Source organism: Macaca fascicularis, chromosome 13, assembly GCF_037993035.2.
Source record: "Macaca fascicularis isolate 582-1 chromosome 13, T2T-MFA8v1.1".
NCBI classification, from domain to species: Eukaryota; Metazoa; Chordata; class Mammalia; order Primates; family Cercopithecidae; genus Macaca; species Macaca fascicularis.
The window spans coordinates 108361731-108370980 of NC_088387.1; the positions used below are offsets into that span (position 1 = coordinate 108361731).

Sequence of the window (9250 nt, forward strand, 5' to 3'; positions counted from 1 at the left end):
TTTCCATATTTATGACTTTTTAAATTAATGTATTTTCCACATGTGCACATAAATGTACATATTTAAACTCCTGCATCATCCGTGATGTTCATAAAAAGAATCAAGGAATAAAGGAAAGTCAATTTAATTTTTGTCCATGTATGCAGCATATCTTATAGGTACATATAAAATGTTTTATGTTTCCAGTTGTCTGGAGTAAAACTATCATTTTTGTAAATATAATGGTGGGTTCGATGCAAAAGAGATAATGGGTGGAGTACAGTACAGTGTCCTTGAATTAACTGGAAAAAACAACAAATTGGTGATAGACATTCATACTGAAGATGGTCTGTCATAGTCAAGATTTGTCAAGTTGCATCCAAAAATTGCATGGTTACCCAGATGATAGCAGTCTTGTAGGAGGTAAAATCACATAGCCTTCTTATTTGACTTTCTTTGTTTTCTTTTTCAAAAAATTAAATTCAAAGTTCTGACTGGCAAACCTCTGAAAAAAAATAAAAGTAAAAAAGAAATTAAATAAGAGTAAAGAAAAGAGCACCTGAAGTTTTAGTAAATGCATTATATTTTGGGTCACTAGAAAATAAGTCAATATAGTTTCTCAATAAAATAACTGAAAATTATCTGTAAACACTCTTGAAATCCATTAAAAATTTTATTGTTAAACAAAGTCTAATTATATTGATAAAATAGTGTTAAAAACACCCCCTAAAATATTAAATTCTGGTATGATCACATAAGGAACATTGCATGCCCATTCTCTTCTTTATGGAGTCTCTTAAAATCTTTGCCCATTTTGTATATTGTTTTTATGTTATCATATTGAAAGAGGGCTTTATATATTTAGGATACAAGTCTCTTTAAATATCTGTTGTAGATATTTTATCCAACTCTCTAGCTTGCCTTTTCACTTTTAATACTGATTTTCAAAGAGCAAATCTTTTTCATTTGAAAACATTTCAATGTATCTTTTTTTTACTTCAATATGTGCTTATTTGTGCTAAAAATTTTTTATGCTTTACAGCTGCAATAATTTTCACTGCATTTTCTTGTAATCTATGAGGTTTTATTTTACATTTGTTGATGTGGTCACAAGTCTAGCCACTAAATATAAATAATAGTAATTGTTACTATTGACTGTTTGTCTGCTAGATACTAGCACTATGCGAAAGTACATAAGGTGCTAAAGTACTAGAGAGAAACCGATAAAATAAATTTAAATGCTCAGAGATTTCTTCACTAAAAGGTAACATCTAAGCTGAGTAATTAGGGAAGAATGAAATTTAACCAGGCAAAGATGAATAGGAGAGGTTTAAACATTCAACATGGCAAATACCAAATGCATAAGCCAAGAGGTAACAGTAGATGGTAAGTGTGGGGAAGAGCAGGTTTAGCTTGATTGAAACTTTGCATTTGAGGGAATAAAGGCTGAGAGACAGATCTGAAATAATTAGGAAAGGTTAGATCATAAATGTCTTACACATCTTGTGCTCTGGAGTAGAATTCACAGCGAACACAATGGGAAACTATTGAAATGCTTTAATCAAGAAAGGGATCTAACACATTTCAACTTTGGGGGGAAAAAGCAACACAGGCCGTCATGTTCCAAATGAACTTGAGAGAGAATATGTAAGGAGTTATTTTAATATTCAGTGATAGAAAACATGGGAGTCTATAGATAATTTGAGGAGATGGGGTATTGAGATAATTCGGAGAGATATTTGAGGACACCAAATTAACTGGATTTTGTCACTGACTCATTGTTAGGCAAAGGGATGAATAAAGGTTGACCTGAGCAAATGTGTGAATACTCTTTTTTTTTTTTTTTTTTTTTGAGATGGAGTCTTGCTCTATCGCCCAGACTGGAGTGCAGTGGCGCAATCTTGGCTCACTGCAAGCTCCGCCTCCCGGGTTCACGCCATTCTCCTGCCTCAGCCTCCCGAGTAGCTGGGACTACAGGCGCCCACCACCACGCCCGGCTATTTTTTTGTATTTTTAGTACAGACGGGATTTCACCGTGTTAGCCAGGATGGTCTCGATCACCTGACCTTGTGATCCTCCCGCCTCGGCCTCACAAAGTGCTGGTATTACAGGCATGAGCCACCGCGCCCAGCCAAATGTGTGAATACTTCTAACATTAACTAATATAAAAAATACATAATGAAACACAGATTTGAGAGGGAAAACATCATTGGTTTATCATGTTTGAGGTAACAAAATATCCTCCTGGTGTTGTATGCAGCAGGTAGCTGATAGCATAGGTACAAATCATATGGTAATACAATTATGTGTACATATAAATTTAGGAAGTGTCAAACATATCAATGGTGTTTAATTATTTGGGAGAAGACTATCAGAATCCCTTTGCTTGAGTGCCAGAAAAACCTGCACTTACATGGATTACATTGATACGATGATAAGTATTTACATGTCTGTTCAGAGCTATTGTAACTGCATCAGGCCAATCTGGTTCAACTTTTACATTACAAAGTTATGAGTTGTTTTATAGTTGCCATGGACTCTCAGGTTGAAGTTCATGCAACCTGAGCATGCGCAGATGTAGTAAGTATGCAACCACAGGGGGAACCTAGGTGCTCAGTCTGAAGAGCGGGGACTGAATTTAGAAGTGGACACCCCATGGCAGGATCCAGGATTCAGTCAGATCAAGCTCTGGTGTAATCTCATGGCAGGACCAGTCAGATCATGCCCCTTAGCACCATCTCATTATAAGATCCAGTCAGATTACATTTCATTACCCTATGTTTATAAAACCTGACCCAAACTCAAGCTTAGGGAGACAGATTTGAGCATATCCTCTTGTCTGCTTGCCAGTTGACTTGAAATAAAGCTTTTCTTGGGTCGAAAGTCTGTGCCATGGTATTGGCCTCTATGCACGTCAGGCAAGGAGCCCATTGATTGCTTGGTAATATTATGGCTCTTTCAATATCACAAAATGTAACAGATATTAGTTTGTGTTTGCTGCACAAATAAACAAATTAGTGAGTTAATGAATACGTAAATAAATGAGACATAAAGAGTAAAAATGCCCATTTTATGATATAGCCTCAAATTCTCACAGCATGACTTTAACTGCAATCTGTAAGTTCCTAAGAGCCCAAATTCAAGGGGAGAATTAGACTCCACATTTTTATTAGAAGAGCCACATATATGTACATGGATGGACAGCTGATATCAGCCAACTATGATATAATATATTATACTAGTTTACTGTGAGTCCAAAAATATAGGTCTTAAAAAATAGAAAAAAGGAAAAGACACTACTTGGTGATACGCATTTCAGTAATCACTGAAAGTTGGTTGCTAGTCTCCTTGGCAGCTGATTCGGGAAGATAAGTATGCCTGGCCATTATTCAACAACGCATACTTCCAAAGCGATTACTTCAACTGAAGAGAAATACTACAATGCACTTTTATAATTCACTGTATCTTTGATCATTGATCTTATGTTACATGATAAATATACAATGTGGAGAGGTCTGAAGTTAATTGCTTTAGAATTAAATTTATATGCTAAACATAAGTCTACGAACGAAGATACTTCATTCAGAATTGATGCCTAAGAAAAGGATCAGTACAGAGAATATATTATATTTAGAGGTTAATACATTTCTTTAAAATTAATAAATGAAAAATAAAAAATTGTGTGTTTGAAGAAATCACATATGTAATGGCTGGGACAGATCAGACCAATGAAATAGTGGATACCTCTCCTTTAAATATTTTGTATGCAAGTAACAAAAAAATGTATACTAAGCTTATAAGAATTTTAACAATTCAATTTAACGTATGGTCTAACTTTCACTACCAGTCGTGCCTAAAATGTCTTTCAGTAGTTTGTGGAAAGTCTTAATCTATGCTACTTGAAGGGTAGTTGATGGGCTATGCCAACCTAGGGAAGGGTAGTTTTCAGTCTACAGATATGTTTAGAAACTTTTATAGCCATTGATTTTCTCATGATAACAAAAGATGTAATCAGTTATTCATTTTAATCATATTTTATAAAAGGATTGGTTTGCAAACTTTTAAAATTAACAAATAAAACATGTGTCTTCATCAAAGACTAGTTTGAAAAGCATTACATCTAGTCTATGTTTTATACATTAAATACACTCATACCTTCTTACCTTACATTAGTGTAACTTACTGTATTTATTGCTATTTATTTATTGTATTTATTGCTGTATTTATTATAAACTCTTACACTCAAAAATTAACCTTTTTTCCATAAGTTATGGGGGTTCAGGTGGTATTTGGCTACGTGAGTAAGTTCTTTAGTGGTGATTTGTGAGATTTTTGTGCACCCATCACCCAAGTAGTATACACTGCACCATATTTGTAGTCTTTTATCTCTTACCTCCCTACTCTTACCCCAGGTTCCCAAAGTCCATTGTATCATTCTTATGCCTTTGTGTCCTCATAGCTGAGCTCTGACATATCAGTGAGAACATACAATGTTTGGCTTTTCATTCCTGAGTTACTTTGCTTAGGATAATAGTCTGCAATCTCATCCAGGTCACTGAAAATGCCGTTAATTCATTACTTTTATTGGCTGAGTAATATTACCTCATATCAATATACTACAGTTTCTTTATCCACTCGTTGATTAATGGGCATTTGGGTTGGTTCCACGATTTTATTATTGCGAATTGTGCTGCTATGCACATATGTGTTCAAGTATCTTTTTGGTATAATGACTTTTTTTTCCTCTGGCTAGCTACCCATAAGAGGAATTGCTGAATCAAAAGGTAGTTCACTTTTAGTTCTTTAAGGAAACTCCACACTGTTTTCCATAGTGGTTGTACTAGTTTACATCCCTACCAGCAGTGTGGAAGCATTCCTTGATCACAACATCCATGCCAACATCTAGCGTTTTTGTATTTTTCAATTATGGCCATTCTTGTAGAAGTAAGGTGGTATCACATTGTGATTTTGATTTGTATTTCCCTGATCATTAGTTATGTTGGGCATTTTTTCACATTTGTTGGCCATTGTATATCTTCTTTTGAGAATTGTCTATTCATGTCCTTAACCCACTTTTTGATGGGATTGCTAGTTTTTTCTTACTGATTTGCTTGAGTTTGTTATAGATTTTGGATATTAGTCCTTTGTTAGATGTATAGCTTGTGAAGATTTTCTTCTACTCTGTGGGTTTCCCCTATTCTCTGCTGACTGTTCCTTTTGCCGTGCAAAAGCTCTTTAGTTTAATTAGCTCCCAACTATTTATCTTTGTTTTTGTTGCATTTCCTTTTGCGTTCTTGGTCGTGTAATTCTTGCCTAAGCCAATGTTTGAAATGGTTTTTCCAATGTTATCTTCTAGAATTTTTATAGTTTCAGTTCTTAGATTTAAGTCTTTAATCCATCTTGAGTTGATTTTCATGTAAGGTAAGAAATAAGGACGCCTTTATGACCTGTCAGTGTTAATATAATGTGATTTTATTTCCATTCTTTATAATTGATGCATAATATTCATTGAATAAATATACTATCATGTATGTAATACAACTCTTCTATTGAAATAATTTAAATATTTTCCAATTTTTTTTATTGTGGAAAAATACAGTAAAACCTTTCCACATATGTCTTCATACATATACATGAGTTATGTTTAGGACAGATTGTAGAAGTGTATGTACTAGCTTAATATATGCACGTAATTAAAAGTCAGTCAGATAATGACCAATTTCCTTCCAAAAATTGTTTATCTTTCAATTCTGGCTGTGATAAACTAGTTTGCAGCAGAGCAAACTTCACATCAGGAAGAACTAGAAAACTAGATATAATTTTAAAAATCTATTTAAAGGCATTGGAGAGAAGTCAAGGTAGCCAGAGAATGTGGCATTTACTTCATCTCTCTGGGAACACTCAGAGGATAGAATATTCATTGAAGTGATTTCCTGAATTCTACAACTGTGTTTTCTTTTGAAGCATCATCTTTTTCATAAACAAAACCAAGTATAATACAATGTAGGTTATTCTTATTCTTTTCTATTGATTACGGTTTTAAGTCAAAATAAGGGCCATGTCTACTCATAGACCATTAGAGAAAAGAATGTTGTGTGATTCCAGGGTCTGACACTTAATAGTTCTTGAAGAATTGGTCAATTTCCTTCAACTCCAGGAGCCTTGCCTTTTTCACTTGCAAAATGAGGATAATAAAATGTAACTCACAAAATTGTTAGGAGGAAATGCACTATGAAATGTAAAGTTATAAAAGTTCTTAACTCACGAATAAGGGTCACTCAGTTAACATTAACCTATTTCCTTGTCGTTTTTTGGATTTCCTTTGACTTTGTTCAAACTGATTTTAGGTCTTCTTTCTCTCTGCAGGACAGTGAGCTGGACAACACTGCTTTATTATTTCAGCTGCTTCGGAAGGAGGTAAGTTAAAAGCCTTCCAGGCTTGGTTGCTTTCTCTACAAGGAGCCTGCTTACTCATTCTTAGTGGGAAGTCTGTTTCATGGGTCAATAATGGATTCTGTTTTCCTGGAGTTTAGTCAATTGCCACAGGTCTGAGGCAGTTTGGGCCTTGATGTCAGTGCTTTTATGCTCTGATTCCAGCTGGTGAGCTTGCCTGTTTCTTACTATGTAATCTTAGATTGTGGAGTTAAGAGATACGCATATATCTAGGAGGCTCATGAAAACACTCATGCTTATTTGCATGCAGTTGGTAGTACATGACAGACATTTCTCCAGCTCCCACAAGTATCAAGACACTAGGGAGCTGCATGGGTCCTTACGATATCTTCTTACCCAGCTCGACCCAGAAAAGCGTGTTGCTTACTTGTCTTGCTGCGCTACATCTTCTGCTAAAACCTCTAGGTAACCAGTGGTTTGCTAGTTTCCTTCAGCAGCGTTCATGTGTTTTCAAGGAATCTAAGAGTCCACGATCAACGCCACTAACACATCCCCAGGCAAGATATTGTCTATTGACTTTCCAGTCCCATTTCAAAAAACACATGTATGGTTGTCCTTTGTACAGAGCCTTGTTGGGGAGCACTGGAATTATTCACTATTTGGAAGAGTCAATGAAATTGGCCCAAGGAATTAAATTAACTAGGGTCATTTTTAGTTACTGCATTTCTAAAGCATGTCACCTTCTTTCATATGAAGGTGAAATGTGATATGATGTCACATTCTTTAATATATCCCCATGACATAATTTATCCAAGCCTTAATTCTGCAGTGTCAACGGGCTTTTACAATGTGGGTGGCTTTTCCAGCATTCACTTCCTGCAGCACCCATGACTTCCTCAGTGCCCAGTGTCTGCAACATGGGCAAAGTTCCAGCGCCAGGCTCTCGTAGTGCGTACAGTTTCTGCAGTGCTCAGCATCTGCAGTGCTCAGCAGCCACGAGCTCCTAGTGGCCAGAAGCTGTTATCAGAAATCTAGGTGACCAACCATATTGGTTGGCTCAGGACTGGGGGTGTTTGTGACATATAGGGCTTTATACTTTAAAATTAGGCATTTTTGGACAAGCCAGGACAAGTTAGTCACCCTATGGAAAATACCTCTGCCCTTGGTAGTTTAGTAGCTTCTGGTGAGACAGGGATACCCCGTCCCCCACACCATGAAACCTTCCCCAGAACCCTAGAAAACATGTTTAATTTCTGCTAGCACAGTGACTTTTCTCCTATACAGTGGACTTGTTTATGACCTCCAGAGCCAAGCAGGCTCCTCCTTGAGCATACTCTCTCAGCCCAAGATATAGTGATGGATCCGTATATCTGCTAGCCCCACACTGCTTAGCGTTCTCCTTACTTCTTCTAGCCAATATCTCATTACTCCAGTTTCCTATTATAGTTAAAAACACTTGTATGAAATCTTCCCTGTTCAAATTTCTGTTTTGTTTCTGTTCAGTGTTTGAACCCTGACTGATACAGATGGTACATTCATTTTTCCCTTGTTGTATTGAAGAATACTTGGCAAGTAAAAATTGTATATATTTAATGTATACAATATTTTGTGATGTTTATATATAAATGTATTATTAAATGATTATAACAATCAAGCTAATTAACATATTCATTCACCTCACATAGTTAGGAGTTTGTGTGCATCAAAATCACTTTTTAACTAGCACTGAGAATACTTCCTGGCACATAAGAGGTGCCAAATACACATTGCTAGCTAAATCTATTAGCATGTGTATTATGTTGGTATCAAGTTTACCCATACCTCTCACATAATTGGACAATAATTCATTTAAAAGGTTGCATGAAAATATAGAACTTTTTGTAATCAGATGATATTACACTTAACAGAAGAATATAAAAAAACAAGAATCGTGCATTATTTTTTTTCCATCTTGTTACATCCCAGATGATAAAATTTTTGTCAGAACCTGAGACAAGAAAATATCCTGCTTAAATATTTGGGGTTGGGGAGCGGAATAAAGTCTTTTAAAAATGTACAGTTGTTGACTTGAGAGATAAAATGAAGTATAAGCTTCCTAATTGTTAGAACTTATAGCCTTCTCAATGTACATCAGATTCACAAGAGCTGAAATAGGACTTGGCATTATCAAACCTCAAAGCTTAAATTTAGGACTTGGAGTATCATCAGAGTGAGGAGTAATAATAATATCCCCTCATGGTCATTGGAATAGGAAACATCACTCCAACAGGCGAAGTCTTAGAATTAGAATATTGTCACAGAAACACATTATACTGTTCAAGGAAATTTAATGTTCCCATTGAAATATTAGGTTGGTGCAAAAGTTATTGGGTTCTTGCCTATTAAAAGTATTGTCAAAAACTGCAATTATGTTTGCACCAACCTAATATTTGCTCCATGGAGAATACAGTAACTCCTTTAGCACTCATATAGACCTTACATTTCTTAACAAAGTACTACATTGATTTGTCCTTAGGATTTATGATAGAGGATACCCTTTTTTGAGATATTGCAAAAGTATGCTGCTTATTCTGAGGACCTCTTTTGACTTACAACCGTATTCATGTTCTCTCTTCTTGTATTTTAGTCTTTGGTTCTTTTCTCCTTATCTATTTTCTGTCTCAGATGTTGCCATCTTTTGTTGCCTGATGACTTGAAAACCATTGTTTCCTTAGTTTTGTCCAGTTTTTTTTTCTTTTTTGTATCAAGTAGGAAGGTAAATCTGATCTGTGTTCTTCAACCTTATCTAGAAGCTACTCAAAATTTCGTCTATTATTATATTATTCAGGGAACTGAACTAGGGGTGTAATTTTTAATTTCTTAAAATTTATTCATTTTA

The 9250-nt window shown here is 35.4% G+C and overlaps 1 long non-coding RNA gene across 1 annotated transcript in view; it reads left to right on the forward strand.

Moving 5' to 3' along the window:
* Positions 1-9250, forward strand: part of LOC123568281 (uncharacterized) — a 541213-nt gene that overhangs the window by 275431 nt on the left and 256532 nt on the right. The window contains exon 2 of the long non-coding RNA XR_006691469.2: positions 6346-6396. This is a non-coding gene — a long non-coding RNA (uncharacterized lncRNA). The remainder of the gene's footprint in view (positions 1-6345; positions 6397-9250) is intronic.